At 39.7% G+C, this 16,388-nt stretch overlaps 1 protein-coding gene and 1 long non-coding RNA gene across 2 annotated transcripts in view; one reads left to right on the top strand and one right to left on the bottom strand.

The window, feature by feature from the left end:
• C3H1orf94 (chromosome 3 C1orf94 homolog) overlaps nt 1–85 on the bottom strand; it is a 65,845-nt gene extending 65,760 nt beyond the window's left edge. The window contains exon 1 of the mRNA XM_051987633.1: nt 14–85. The gene's annotated coding sequence lies outside the window, so the exon portion shown is untranslated. The remainder of the gene's footprint in view (nt 1–13) is intronic.
• Nucleotides 86–494: 409 nt separating this feature from the next.
• LOC127555386 (uncharacterized) lies at nt 495–6,278 on the top strand. The gene is made up of 3 exons (XR_007952207.1): nt 495–590; nt 3,159–3,271; nt 6,127–6,278. It is a non-coding gene; the product is annotated as an uncharacterized LOC127555386 (long non-coding RNA).
• The last annotated feature ends 10,110 nt before the right edge of the window (nt 6,279–16,388 follow it).

Below are 16,388 nucleotides of genomic sequence, written 5' to 3'. Positions count from 1 at the left end.
AAAGACAACAAACCTAGTAGCTTAGTAACCGTGGAATCCCCGGAGCTCAGGATCCTGGCAACTGGGCCGGCAGAATAACAACTGGAGACAAGCTGAGAGGGGGAGCCAGGGGCCGGCAGGGCCCCTTCCTCCCGAGGCTGCCACAGCAAGGAAATAAGGCAGCCGCAGCCCGGATAACCCGCCCTCAACTCCCCCCACTCCCCCACGCTAGTTCACTAATGGAACACCACCCCTCTCCCCTCTCCGATCCTCTCCTGGCCAGAGGCGTTCACAACTGGGCAGTCTAGGCACGAGACCCCTTCAGGAAGGGGGTGGGGGTGGGAGAAAGGTCTCAGACCCTCCCCCATCCTCATCTGCCTTTCCTGACTCTCGAGCCAACCGCTCTTCCGAGCCACCCATCACCCCAGTGCACATCTTCCTCCAGCCTCCGAAGCCCCATCCTGGGGATGAGATAAGGGACCTGGGAGTGGAAGGGCATCAGGAAAGGTCCATAGCTCAGGGATCTGAAAGACGCTCTAGTCGATCCTTTCCATTTTTACAGATGAGGCAAACGAGGGCCAGATGGAGATGTCTAGTTCTAGGGCACACAGGTAAGTAAGAGTAGTGTTTTCGCACCCACGTCTTCTGACGCCCAAGCTAGTGCTTTTTCTATGGCAATTCATAATCCCCCTGTATTTTGAGGGGAAGACAAATCTCGCGCTCTCCTCAGCCTCTTCCGCCAAACCTCCCTTGCAGTTACACTCCTCTCGGGCTGCCACGAATGAAAACCCGACAGTTCTTAACTGTCTCCCCAATCCCCGGCCTTTCCCGCCCGGTCCCCGGGGGCTCAGCGCTGGTACGCTTGGGTTTCAGGGACACAAGAGCGCAGGAAAGAACAGGGACGCCCTGCGCTCCGCACCGCTGCACTCCGCTCCCCTCCCGCGGTGCTGCGGCCGCTCCTCCGGACGCCCTTCAGCGCCTGCATTTTCCCCCACCCGTGGTCAGCAGTGGAATTCTGGCTTAAGTTTTTCGAAGTCCGCATCTCCTAGACCCTGCGGCCTCTGCCTGCTCAGGACCGGGGAGGCGGAGGCGGAGCCAGAGCCTCCCGGGAGAACTAACCCGGGGCTGGAGGCAGCCGCTTTGGAGACAGTGCAGTCAAAGAGGAAGGGAACCCGAAGAGACTCTAGGGCGGCCAAACCGCTGGGGGAGAGCCTAAGGCAACAAGGCCGCTGATACCCGTTTTTGTCTGGCCAGCCAGGGTCTGGCCATGCCCCTTCTTCCCAACCCCAGCTGCTAGGGTTCTTCCCCTCTCTTCCAGTATCAGAAGCTCTGTGACTGATGACAGAGTGAGGGAGAGCCTTGGGGACTTTACCTCTGCCCTGCTTCCACTTCCTATAATCTATGGGTTGGTGTCCCGGGCATATCCCGGTGGTTGATACGCCCTGATCCCTAACTGCCCCTGGCCCAACTCAGTGTCCCTAGGCCCACGGGTCTTCCCACCACAACCAGTTCACGACAAACAAAGCTGAGGGCCCCTGACAGCCGGTCCCTTTGGGCCAACCTTCTATTCTACTAGATTATTTCTGCTAAAGATGCAGGAGCCCAGCAGCCCCGACAACCCTCAAAGGTCCTGTTTGGCTTGGCAACGCTTTATGTGATGCAGGCCATCAGATTTATTGGCTTAATTCTGTTTGGCTCATTTTTATTTTAAAATGAGTTTGCATTCCCCCAGCAGGTCCTGACAGTAGCACAGTCATGCAGGGTGAAGAGTGAGCCAGTCTGGCTTTCAAACCTGCCTTCAAAGGACAGGCTTGTCTTTCCCTATTACTGTCCAGGGTCCCAGAATCCTTCTAGTCACCCAATTTCCATCTTCACTCTACTTCATTCCCTTTACCCCAATCAGTTGCTAAATTTTGTCATTTTATGTTCACAAAAACTCTCCTGTAACTTAGTCGATTTCCACTCATAAAATCATTTATCCTAGCCCAAGAAGGCCCTCATTGACTTCTTCCCTGGACTATTGCAATAATCTTCTAACTGCTTTCTTTGTCTTAAGTCTCTATTCCATCTCCCTCATAGATGCCAAATCCATTTATCCAAAACACAGGTTCTATCATGTCATGCCCTTGCTCAAGAAATTCCAATGGCTCCCTATTTTCCTTAAGATCAAATGTAAACTCATATGCCATTTAAAGCTCTTCATAAACTGTCCTTTTTGCATTTTTACAGTCTTCTTAGATTTAACTTCCTTATATGCACTTGATAGTTCAGCCATATTGGACTATTTAGTAGTACTTAAGCATGATGTTCCATGCTGGCCATCATACCTGATATGTTCTCCCCACTTTTGGAATTCCTGGTTTTCTTCAAGGCTCAGGTCAAAGTGCTACCTCTAACATGAAATTTTCCAGATTCTTCCTCTGCTAGGGCTTTCCTCCTCCCTCAATTATTCACACATTTATTCTGTATGTGTGTATATATAAACATATAGATAGATGAATATGTCATTTCTGTTGAGATTATAAGCTTCTCAAGGGCAGGAGTCCTTGTCACTTTTGTCTTTGCATCAATTTCTACCTAAACACATGGTAAATAATAAAAGCTTGTAAATGATTGGCAATAAAAAATTATGGACAATGCTTCAGGACAAGAAAGTGCAGCAGCAAGGAGAAAATGGAAAGAATCAAAATGGATCTTTGCTTCTCTATAAACCATTGGCCATCTTGATTTCTTCATCCTCCCACTGAGTTTTATTTCAAGTTAGTGAGGAAGCCAGGACCTCTCCTCCCTTCACTTTGGCAAGATATAAATCAATCTCTCCCCCTCTCCTGGGTTCTCCTAACATTGGCCCTAACACTGCTGCCAGAGTCATTAAAAATTGAAGGAGGGGAAAAACAAGTTACTTGCAAACAAACTGTCTCTGTGCTCGTTAGATGCTGTATTTGTGTGGTCTAGTTATTTCTCAGGAGAAACTAGAGGAAGCTAAGGGAAGGGGAGGAGGGAATGACACAAAAGAAATAGTAAACTAATAGTTCTTCCAGTTAGAATAGGTGTATTTCTGACAAACTTGTCTGAAAAAATAGACAATTTGTATATCAAATTCCACTCTGGCAGATTTTCATGATATTGGGAGGGGTGTTTTAAAAATTATAATTGTTCTAGTATTTATGATTTTATAGGTGTGGGAAGTTCCTGGTGTAGAAAATGCCTCTTGTGATCAGCAGCACATCAAGCTGAAGCAGTATGGTAGCCTGAGGACGATATGGGAAGCAACATGTGCCAGGAAAATCAGGTCAGCTCCACCACCACTTTGACTACCACCTCCCCTCAGATCTTGATGGAGATGGACTAGGGTCTCTAAGCCCAAGAGTTTTGAAGATAGCAGTACATTCCAATTCTGCTTCCAGCCCAACTTCCACAGGCATCATTGAGGGTAGGTCATTATAAGAAAGGGATCTACTTTATCAGCAGCAACAATTGCCAATCAATGGGTACCAAGAAGCAATTAGCTCAGGAGCCCTAGGAGTGACAGTTCCTTCCAAGGCATTAACCCTCTTTCCAACTCAGTCTTAAAAGTCATCATCTGAGGAAATAACTTCAATGCTTATGGACCAGTCATCTTCACCACATAGGACAGACAAGCTTAGCTAAAGCAGGAAAATACCCTGAAAGAGATGGAAGGCAGAATGTGCCGATCCTGGACTACCACCACCATCACATCCTCTCAGGTCTAGATGGAGACAGCTCAAGACCCTGAGTCCAAGTGCTCTGGGAATGACAAAACTTCTAGCCCAGTTCCCTCAGCCATCATTTTGGGAAGAAACCCAGGTGAAGATGCCATCCAGCAATTGCCCATGCAGGTGCTACAGCCATAGCTACCTAAGACCCAGAAAATAAAGTTCTTGACAGAACAAATAATTCACCAGCAGAAATTGATATTTTATCAGACATTAAAGAAGAGCTATGACTGTCATTATGGAGAAGCTAGGGGGCACAGTAGTGCCTAAGGTTAGGAATACTTATCTTCCTGAGTTCAAATCTTTTCTCATATACTTCCTAGCTGTGTGACGCTAGACAAGTCACTTAACCATGTTTGCCTCAATTTTCTCATCTGTAAAATAAGATGGAAAAGGAAATGACAAACCACTCTAGTAACTTTGCCAAGAAAACCCTAAATGGGATCAGGAAGAGTTGGACATGACTGAAATGATTGCACAATCATAACCATTACCATCTGTTTTGCCCTTACACTGTAAAGAATGTGGGACTTTTCAATCTTACAGCTGAAACCTTCTATATACATTGTGTCTCTATATAGAATGGAAGCTCTCAGAGATCAGGGATTACCTCCAGCACTCAGCACACACATAAATGCTTTGCAAATAACATGTTTAATAAGTAGTTCAATCATCTCTAATGTGTAGCTTATCAAGTTGTACTGAATAAGGGAGTGGCCCATCTCACACAGTTCAGTAGTGTAAGAGACTTGAACCCAGGTCTTACCGTTCCCACTAGAGGCAGTTAGGTGGTAATGGATACAGTGCTGGATCTGAAGTCAGAAAGACCTTACATCAAATTCAAACTCAGAAAACTAGTTATGTTTTCCTGGGCAAATCACTTGATCTCTATCTCAATTTCCTCATTTGTAAAAGAGGAATAATTGAGGATCAAATGAGATATTTGTAAGGCATTTCCTGAATCTTACAGGATTATAGAAATGTTATGTCATTTTTCTCATGGATGCAGTTAGGCACAAGAGCCCCGACAATGCTCCTTCTAAATCATCAGATTCTAAACCACTAGGTTGCGTCCAACTTACCCCTCCAAGGCCGCCATCTGGGAAAGCAACCATTGTGCAAGAACAGGGTGAGGGAACAGGGGAACCAGCCCAACAAGGAATAGCTAGCTCATCAGCACTTCAGACAATTCTATCTTTGGACTGCTGTAACTAATTGCTTAGGAAGTACTTCCTTATACAGAACTGAAATCTGCTCTCTGTAATTTATACTCATTGCTACCATTTCTGCTCCTCAGAATTAAACAAGTTCAATCCACTTTCCATGTAACGACTTTTCAAATACTTGAAGTAAACTATCATAGATTCCCTAACTCTACTATTTCCAAGTATTTCCAGTCCCTTCAGAGAATTCTTATGTGACTAATCTACAAGCCTTTGACTAGTTTTCTTTATACACAATCCAGCTTGTCAATGTCCTTTTACTAAAATTTGACATCCAGAACTGGACATAATACTCCAGTTGTCAAGTGACCAGAACATTGCAGCACCCCCCTCTGGATACTATTCCTTTCTTAATGTGAAGATTTCATAAGCTTTTTCTGCTATATTATATTGTTAATTCACATTTGAACTTACAATCCATTAAAATTTCTAGATCACTTTTGCATCTATTCTGCTTTTGCTTGTACATTGTATTTTTTCCCCAAAACCCAAGTGTAGAAACTTGTATTTACCTCTGTTAAATTTAATCTTACTAGATATGGTCCATTCTTCTAGCCTATCAAGATTTTTCCAGAAAATAATTCAATCATCCAATATTGCAGCTCTCCTTTATAATATGTCATCTGCAGACTTGATAAGTATACATGCTACTAATGCTTTCCTCCAAGTCACTGATAAACATATTGAACAGACCCAGACCAGTGACTGATTTCAGGGATCAGAAGGGCACACTCCCCAAGATACAGCCTTCCAGATTGGTATCCAAGAATAATAAATCATAATTTTAGAGCTGGAAGGCAATTTAAAAGTCATCTAGTCCAACATCCATTCAGATAAAGTGGAATTTTGCCATCTACAATACATATGTCAAGCTTTCCTGACTCTGTGTCTTTATTCACACTGTTCTATATTTTGAAATGACCTCCCTTTTTCCTTATTTCCCTTCTTCCCCTTGTTAAAATCCTTCCCTCTTTGGACAGAGTTAATCACTTCTGAATATCTCTCTTACACTGTCATCCAGCTCACATCTTTATATGTTATCCACAAGGATATCATGCCTTATATAATATAAAGGGGTGTGTGTGTGTGTGTGTGTCTGTCTGTCTGTCTATCTGTATTATTGTTAATATAGCAGGACCTCAGTATAAAAGTTCCTACTATTAATGCAGATTATAATATCTTTATAGGGTCATGCTTGGGGATTGCTTGAAGATCATTGAGGCAAAAAGATTTCACATCTAACAAGTGTCAGAGGCAGGATTAGGACTCGTTTTTTTTGACACCATATCCAATACTCCATTGATGACTCCAATATAATAATATTATTTTAAAAAAGAAATGGCAGTCTGAGTGATTATTGATTACTATTAAATATTGATTGCTACTATTGATTGAACTATTATTGATATTTGTGATCACTGCTTTTTTTCTAAATATTTACAAACTGCCCTTTTAATTCATCAATTTTTTTCCAGGACTTATTTAACTCTACTTTGCTTCTATTTTTCATATCTTCAGACAAGAACAAATAGAATTTTTAACAGAATAGAAACCCAAGACATTGCTGAATTGGTCATTGAATACCCAGAAAATCTCAATGGGTCAAGTCACCACACTTGGATGAATCCTAGGGTATGAAGAGAACTAGCAGATATAAATCCTGGAACAATTGTTGGTGCTCTTAGAAAAATAGCGGTTGAGGATAGGCCTTTCAAGACAGGTCCAGGCTCTGAACTTTGGAGCTTACAATTTAGCAAAAGGGTGGGATCCATACAGAAATAATTACGATATAATGATACCTAGTAAGTACATAAGAAATGTAAAAATTTTGATGTGAGAGTCAGGAGGAGTAGATCATTACCAATTTGGAAGAATCAAACGTTTACCTAAAGCAGTTTGCATCTGAACTGAAGGATGAGCATGATTTTAAGAGGTGGGAGAAAGGGAGGCAAGGAATGAATTTCAAGCATATAGAATGATGTGAGCAGAGAAAGGAAAGCCTGGAGAATGTTTTATGGATGATGAAACTCTAGTTCAGCTGGATGGTGGGATGTAGGGAAGGGTAAGTTTACAAAATAGGGCTGGAAAAGTAAAGAAGGGAGCTACACTGTAGACAGCCTTAAATACCAGACATAGGAAAATGAAGTTCATTGCACTGGCAAAATGGAGTTATGAAAGAATTTTGAGGAAAATGACTGCCATGATGAGATCTAACATAAATATTATTCTGGCAGTTGTATGAAGGGCAGGTTGGTTGGAGGAAAGAATGAAAGTGAAAAGAAGGTAATAGTAATGAGTAATTGTAGGGCAATGACTCTGAGAACAGAAATGAAAGGATGGATGTGATAAATGTTTCTGAAGGAATATTATAAAGCTAGACTGTTTGTATAAAAAGCAGGTGTTATTAATTTTTATGGGTCATGAATTCCTTTGGCAGAATGGTGAAGCTTTTGGACCCTTCCCCTTTCAAATGCATAAAATAAAATACATAAGATCATAAAAGAAACAAATTATATTGAACAGTATGACTTATTGTAATTCCAAGGTCTGAAAACTGAGGGTTCTTATCAATTGGGTAAATGCATATAATGGAATATTATCCATCAGAAATTATGAAATTTGCTATTTCAAAGCAAATTGGGAAAACTTGTATGAACTGACAGAGGAAAATGATTAGAATGTAGAGAATGATACCAGAGCTTCTTAAATTTTTTTCCATCTGTGATCTCTTTTCACATGAGAAATGTTCATACAACTCCTAGTAAATAGCTATATAAAATAGGTATACAAAACTGATGATCATAATTTTGCAACCCCCACATTCAGTTATGCAGCTCCATATCGAGTCTGACCCATAGTTTAAGAAGCTCCGATTTATATCACAAAAATAACATTGTAAGGAGAAACTTAAGAGCTCAGATCAATGCAATGATGAGCTGTGATTCCAGAAGTACATTGATGAAGAAGGCGAACACCTCTGACAAGAAAGGTGACAGACATGCAGAATGAGATGCATTTTTTGATATGGCCAACATAGGTATTTGTTTTGCTTGACTTTGCATATGTGTTACAATAAGGTTTCCCCCTCCCCTTTTTTTTTCCAGTGTGGGGAAGGGGAGCTGAAAAGAAGAAAACATAAATTATTCATTATTGAAAAGCTAGTTTTCAAATTTTTAAATATTAAAAAAAATTCATGGACCCCAGGTCAAGAAATGCTTTATTAGATAAATGAAAATGAGATAGCTTCAAGTTTCTAAATATGGGAAACAAGATGACAGAGACAAAATCTGCACAATTAGGAGTGTACATTAATTTCTTTTGGTGGGGGAGAGAATATAATTTTAGGAATACTGGTGAGAACACTATAGATCCCGAACTCCCGGAAATGGGAAATGGGATGGGAGTGAGCTTTGAGATCTGATCCAGAGAAGACAGACTAAAGCAGGAGGAGATGGAGAAACAAGGACAAAGATTTTAGGTACAGCAGGAGCAATGAATCAATTTGTGCTGAACTGATGGTTGAGCAGATTTCCCAAGAACATGTAGCACATTTCCATGAAGTAATGCACAAATGCTTCCTGGCACACACAACACACATGGCGTGATCTTTGAAGAGACCACATAAATGGAATAAGGTACATGTTTATGTCTTATGGGAGATTAGGCTCCCATGAAGCCATAGCATACATGTGTTACTAGAGTAGCAAGTTCATACCTGGAGAAATCAAGAAGATTCCCAGGAACATACCAAGGCCAACTTTTATATCTTTCCCTATCCCTGCCTCCAAGGTAAAATAACATTTCTCAGTGAAGAAATACCTGAATGATAGAAACCTAGATTTAGACCTGGAAAGGACCTAAATATCACCTAGTCCAACTTGTCATTCTAAAGATAGGGGACACAGGTCCAGTAAACATAAGGAACTTGTCCAAAAGTACATGGATAGTGAGAAACCGGATCTTTAAGACTTCAGCTGATGAATCTTCAAGATCATCATTCATGTCCAAGATCTCTGTCCCTTATCTATCCCCCCCAAAATTATGAGCCTTTCAGCCCTTTTCGCAGTGGCTAGAAACTGGAAACTGAGTGGATGCCCATTAGTCAGAGAATGGCTGAATCAGTTATGGTATATGAATGTTATGGAATATTATTATTCTATAAGAAATGATCAGGAGGAGGATGATAGAGAAGCTTGGAGAGACATGAACTGATGCTGAGTGAAATGAGCAGGGCCAGGAGATCATTGTGTACAATAAGATCAATATTATACAATGAGCAATTCTGATGAACATGACTTTTTCCAACAAAAAGATGATTGATGCCAGTTCTAATGATCTTGTAATGATGAAAGCCATCTACATCCAGAGAGAGGACTGTAGGAACTGAATGTGGATCACAACATAATATTCTCACAATTTTTTTTTGTTAGCTTGCATTTTATTTTCTTACTCATTTACTTAATTTTTTTTATCTGATTTCTCTTGTGCAGCAAGAGAATTGTATAAATATGTTTATTAAATCTTGGATTTAACATTTTAAAATTTAATTTAACATTAATTTATTTTTTAGTTTTTAATTTAAAATTTTAATTTGATTTAATCAATTTAACATTTTATATAACACATTTTAACATGGATAAACATATTTTAACATGTTTAACATATATTGAATTGCTTGCCATCTAGGGGAGGGAGTGGGGAAAAGGAGGAGAAAATCTGAAACACAAGGCTATGCAAGGGCCAATGTTGTCAAATTATGTGTGCATATGTTTTGAAAATAAAAATAAAAAGCTTTATAGAAAAAGATTATGAGCCTTTGGAAGCCCCCTCCTAATGTCTATTTAGACAAAACAAGGTTGCATGTGGTATTACAGGTCAAAATGGAATAGAGGAAAGGTACAAAATCCAAAATGATAATGTTGTAAGGATGTTCTCCATCTAACTGCTTCATTGATTTGCCCCCTTACCTTAACTCATGCATAAAGCGCTGGGTCTGGAGTCAGGAAGATGTTAGTTCAAATGACACTCCAGACACTAACATAAGACCCTAAACAAATCACTTAAATCCTATCTCAGTTTCTTCAACTGTAAAATAGAGATAACCACCTACCAGGGTTATGAGACAAATGAGATACTATAAAGGGATTAGCACAGTGCTCAGAATAAAATAGACAATAAATGGTCCTTACTTCTCTGTCTGCTTCCCTGTTCCTTGAGCCAGAGATTAGGCTGGTGACTCTTGGTGAAAAGTTTATCTGTTATTCCATTGAATTCCAGAGAGGATCACCAAACCTAGCTATTCCACTCGGCCCTTCTAAAAGTCTTGAGTAGGGACATTCTTCCCAATTCAGATTTTTTTCCATGCACCTGGCAGTTCCCTCTACAATCCTACTGCTGGTAACTTTCCTTGGACCTCAGCTCTGTCCCTTTTACAGGATAGGTAAGACTGACATCTGTGGGATCCAATCAATATTTAACATGATTCACCTAATTTTGTTTTCTGGATACTAAAACTAGTCACTTGTACCAGAGAAGTGCCAGTTCAGATCCAAACCTTACAATCTCCCCAAATTATACATAGTCATTTAATAATATAGTCCATTTCTACTCACAATAAGAGAAAGCTCATTTTTATCACACTTCTCTGCTTTATAAAGTACGTTAACAGAAGCAGAGATCACTATGTCCTTGGCTTGGGATATATTTGGAGAAGAGAAGATTTGGGGAGAAGAAATATTCTTGATATGGGAAAGGTTTTGATTTGTACTATTTGAATACCACTACTAGATAAGTATCCCAAAGAAACCAGAGAAAAGGAAAAAGCAATTGTTTGTATGAAAATGTAGCAGCTCTTTTTATGGTGACAAAGAATGAAAATTGAGAAGATGCTGATCAATTAAGGAATGACTGAGTGAGTTGTAGTATATGATTTGAAATGGAATACTCTTGTGTTATAATAAATGACAAGCAGGATGGTTTCAGAAAAACCTGGAAAATCTTATATGAACTCATGCGAAGTGAAGTGAGCAGAACCAGGAGAACAATGTACAGTAACAACAATATTGTATGGATGATCAATTGGGAGGACTTAGCTCCTCTAATCAACACAGTTCCAAAGAAAACTGCCATCCACCTCCTTAGAGTACTGATGAACTCTGAATGCAGATTGAAGCACCTTTTTTCACTTTATATTTCTTATGTGTGTGTTTTCTTTTGCAACATGGCTTCACATGTATAATTGATATATTGTTTGCCTTTTCAACAGATAAAAAAGGGTCAGAAGGGAAAAACAGAATTTGGAACTCAATTTTCTAAAGTGAATGTTAATTTTTAAAATAAATATATTGGAAATATTTAAAGAAATAGAAATATATAGATATATTTTAAAGTTTCTTTAAAAAGCTTAAATAGTTTTATTTTTCTTCTGTTACATTTAGAACTAGAAATATACTTAATTTTTTTAAAAAGATTTGTGCTGCTTGGTCCCAGAAGGCAGAACCAGGAGCCATGTTTAAAAGTGGCATAGGGGCAAATTTTATCTCTATAAAGGCATTTTTAATCAGTAGAGCTGTCCAGTTGGCTGCATTCACCCAGGTAATAGTGAATGCCTTTGGTGCTCAGGAAGAAATTGGATGACTACTCTTAGACATATTGTAGAAGTTCGATTTCGGCTCTGGTGGACAAAGTAGCCTAATGTCACAGATTTCAGAGATGGGAAATACTTTAGAGGGCCTCTAGTGTAGCTCCTGATTTTATTGATAAACTCAGAGGGAGGTAATATGCCTGAAATCACATAGACAAGTCACAGAGCTAAGATTCAAGCCCAGGTGACTGACTCCAAACAGGTATTCTCTCTACCATTGCCACCTGAGAGACTTCATATTAGCAGATCACGGATTTGTAGTTAGAAGGAATCTCAGAAACCATTGAGTCTAGCCCAGATGGGAGACCGATGCAGATTAACTATCTTGCCCCAAGTCACATGAGTAATGTCAAGTGGGACCTGAATCCACCTTGAACCTCTAATTCCTTCCATGGCACCACTTTGCTCAGTCTCAATAACTAATTAGGCAGAACTTGAACCTAGGTCTCCTAGATTATAGAGCAATCTCGTATGGGATCATAAGTTTAGGTCGGGAAGACACTACCAAGGTCATCTATTTTAATTCTTTTACAGATGAGGATGTTGAAGCCCACAAAGAAAGTTAAATGACCTCTCCAAAGTGACTTAGAGAACAAATATCAGGACTAGAATTTGAATCCAGGTTCTCTGACTTTGGATCCATTGTTCTATACATTCTACCATATCTTCTTATTAATCATATCATTATTATACTACTTGTTTCATAATTATGGATAATGATAGTCAAGATTAGCCAACCAGTGAAACATGGTAGCCTTTACTCAGGCTTATCTTACTCTTTTTTCGGGCTTGTCCAATGAGAGGAATCTAGAATTGTCCTCTATTCACCTCCACTTGATTGGCTGCTGCCTTCCCTTTCTCCTTTTCTCAGCGGTTTTTTCATCTTGAAGATACAGGAAATCTAGAAAGGGGAGGGGGAGATGGAACCCTTACAAAGAGATAGGTGGGGGATGAGGATCACTGGGAATCTGAAGCAGCCCAGATCTGACTCCCTTGTAAACACTTTCTTAAATGATAAACCAGCAAAGTGATAAAACCATAAACATCTCTCTCAGGGAGAGCTTTTCCTAGAGGTATCATATCAGCCCAGAGATGAAGTTGTTTTGAACAGATACTTTTTAGGGGCTGTGGAGCTTCAATAGTTTCCAGTACTTGAAAGTTCCAATGTTGGGTACTTTTTGGGGGGAGAGGATTGGAAATAGAGGAAGGAAGCAGAATATAGAGAGAGTGGCTTTGTTTTTGTTTTTTAAACCTTTGAATATCTGTCATGTCTCTTGTCTGATGATAGCTGTAATAATCCCTTGCATTTTTATGACATGTTTAACTTTTCAAAATGCTTTTATATCCATTATCTCCTGTGATCCTCGAAACACCCCCTCTCTAGGGAAGCAGCTAGGGCAGTGATTATTATCCCCATTTGGCAGGTGGAAATTGAAATTCAGAGATGGTAAGTGTTAGACTTGAGACTAGAACCCATGTCTTTTACTCCAAACTTCATTTACATTAGTCACCTATAAACTACTTTGTTCTGAGACATTTATTTAATGTCCATGGCATCAAAGTAGCTTATGCAGATAGGATCTTTCCATGCCTTTTTAAGCGTTATATCATATAGATGATCATTGTTATTTTAGTTGCTTCCAGTCATATCTGACTCTTCATGACCTTTTGGGGGGTTTTCTTGGCACTGAAGTGGTTTGCCATTTCCTTCTCCAGCTCATTTTCCAGATGAGGGACTGAAGTAAACAGGATTAGGTGATTTGCTCAGGATTAACAGCTAATCAGTTTCTGAGGCTGGATCTGAACTCAGGTCTTTCTCACTTCTGGCTTGGTATTCTATCCACTGTGCTATCTAGCTGCCCCATCAGATGGATGATAACAATATAGAAACGAATATGAATTGATCTAAGATTTGCCCTACCCCCATTTGCTTTAGACAGAATTTTTATCAAATTATCAATTAAAGGTAATATAGTATAATGGTTAGGGTGCTCTGCTTGGAGTCCAGAAGACTAGATTCATCCCATTTTTGATCCTCTTTATCAGTGGAACCCAGAGCAAGTAACTTAATCTCTTGGTGACTCAGACAATTCTAGGATTTATTTAATAGGCTATGGGTAGGTTACCTCAAATGCTTTGGAGGAAAAAGTTCCCATATTTAAGAGTCAAATGAAACCATAGCTCTTTCCGGTATTTACAAAAGGATTAAAACACAAGTGCAAGATAAAACATTAAGAATGACACAGAACAGCATATATCAGAAGGGATTAGAAAGAATAGGTCATAGAATCACAGAATTCAAGAACTGAAAAGACCTTCTCAGATGATCTACTCCAATCTATATCTGAATAGATAGTCTTTATACAATCTAATCAACAAATGACCATCCATATTTCTTCTGAAACTTTCAAAGATGGGAAACTCACTATCCCCTAAGACATGTCATTCCACAATGCTTGGCACATAGTATGTGCTTAATAAATGTTTTTTGTTGATTGTTGGGACAGCCCTAATTGTTGGAAGTCTTTTACTCTCTCCTTAGCTTCTCCATCACTCTCCCCTATTACTTAGGCTAATAACCTTGACATAGTCCTAGATTTTTCTTATTCCAAGTATTCAATCTGTTTTCAAGTTTTGACATTTCTGCTTTCACAACATATCTTTCTACTCATGCAACAGCTCCTCTAATTACAACTCATTACTTTACAACTGGCTCTTGGAATAGTTGGCTGGTTGGTCTCCCTGACTTAGGCAACTTACTTGAGTTGTTGGAGCTTACTCCAATTCATTCTCTTCTCAGACACCAAGGAGATTTTCCTAAAGTGCATTTCTAATCATGTCACTCCCAACCCCCAACTCAATGTACCTCTGTAATTCCCTATTACTTCTAAGATCAAATAAAAATCCTCTAATTGATATTTAAAGTCCTTTACAATCTGTCCTCTTTCTTTCAAAATTTTATGTTACATTTTGAATTTCAAGGTGTTTCCACCCTCCCAACCCCGCATCAGAGAAGGCCAAGATTACACACACACACACACACACACACACACACACACACACACACACACGGAGCCAGTTAGTATATCTATATATGTATATGTATGTATTTCCATATATCAGTTCTCTGGAGGTGAGTAGCATTTTCCTTCATAAGTCCTTCATAGTCGATTGGAATGTTCGTATTATTCAGAATAGCTCACTAATTCACAGTTACTCTTTGAACAATATTGTTTACAACATTGGTTCTGCTCATTTTATTTTGCCCCTCCTTACTTTTCCACCTCTTCCCAACCTTGTTCTTTGAGCATGACACTGAACCTTCCAAGTCTATGCCCTTTTAACTCCCCTTACTTTGTATACTTTCCCTGCCCACTTCTGCCTCCTTTCTTCCTTTGTTTCCTTCAAGACTCATTCACCTTTATTAAGAAGCTTTTTATGGTCCTCCTAGATGCTCATAGATTCATACGATACATCCTATTTCCATTCTATGCATCTTTATATAGTTGTTTGGAGGTTATCTTCCCTATTATAATGTGAGCTTCTTGAGGTCAAGAGCTATATTTTTGCCTTTCTTTGTTATGTCATACACTTAGCACAGTGCCTGGTGCATAGCATCAGGTACACAGTAGTACAAATGCTTCTTGACTTATTGACTTACATAAATCTTAAGTCTACTTTGAAATTTCCCTTATTCCCTATCTCCTTGCTCCTAGTCTTCTGGGGATTAGTAGAACAAGTTGAGCTTCTGAAAATAGTTTTCACTCATCTGTCATGGTCTGCCCGTCCCAGGTAGCTTCTTCTCCAAGCTCAAAATTCCCAGGTCATTTAAGTGGTTCTTATAAAGCATGGTGTTTAGCTTTCCTTACCAAACCGATCGTTCTCTTCTGCAATTATACAAAACTTGCCAATATCTTCTTTGGAATGTAGTACCTAAAACTGAACTTCGGATGAGATTTAACCAAGCTGGGGAACATCAGAACTCTTACTTTCCTTATTCTGAGCACTGTCACTCTCAAACAGCCCAGGGTAGCCTCTTACTTTATCTGTTTTAATTTTTACTGTCAAAGTATTTGTCCATTAAAACTCATGGATTTTTTCTTTATAAACTGTTGTTACACCTCCAAAAATGGAACAAATTACAGTATACAAATAATAACTTTGGTCATAAGTTGCCTGGTTGCTAAGGTAAAAAGATAGTGGAAAATCTATTCAGCTATGGTTTTATAAGAAATGTAGAACATTGTTTTAACCAGGAATTGTTGCATTAGCTAGTCCCATTTCTCTGAAGACTGAATGCCTCATACACAATCCCACCTCAGTGAAATTTCTTTCAGTGGCTGAGCTAAGTAGGCTTGGAAACTTTGCTTTCTGATGTCCCAGCCTGAAAATATGTAGCTAGGTTTTGAGAGCAAGAGATCATCCTCAGTGTCAATGACCATGGCCCTGGGGAAATGCTGAGAAAAGATCAAACTCCACAAACTAGAAGGAATAGCTGTATAACTTGGCATCTCTATGGGCCTTGAAACAGCCCTGCTTCATTTGCAGGGTACACCATTTTCATGAAAGTCTTTCCTTCACAGTGGGAGAGGAGGCATTTCTCCCTACAAATATGAGTTTGCTGACAGATTCCTGCCCATTGGCAGCACTTTAGAACTCAGGAGGACTACAGGATGTGCAGCATTAGGGGAAGGGGAGTTCAGTTTGCCAAGACTCCCAGGGAGGCCTCTTCATCTCCCTCTGTTTTCCATGGTTTGCTCCTGACCTCCTCATTAATGCCCTCTTCCATCTTTCCTGGAGTCACTG

The sequence above is a fragment of the Antechinus flavipes genome, chromosome 3 (genome assembly GCF_016432865.1).
Source record: "Antechinus flavipes isolate AdamAnt ecotype Samford, QLD, Australia chromosome 3, AdamAnt_v2, whole genome shotgun sequence".
Taxonomy (NCBI): domain Eukaryota; kingdom Metazoa; phylum Chordata; class Mammalia; order Dasyuromorphia; family Dasyuridae; genus Antechinus; species Antechinus flavipes.
This window is presented reverse-complemented; position numbering and strand designations above follow the sequence as displayed.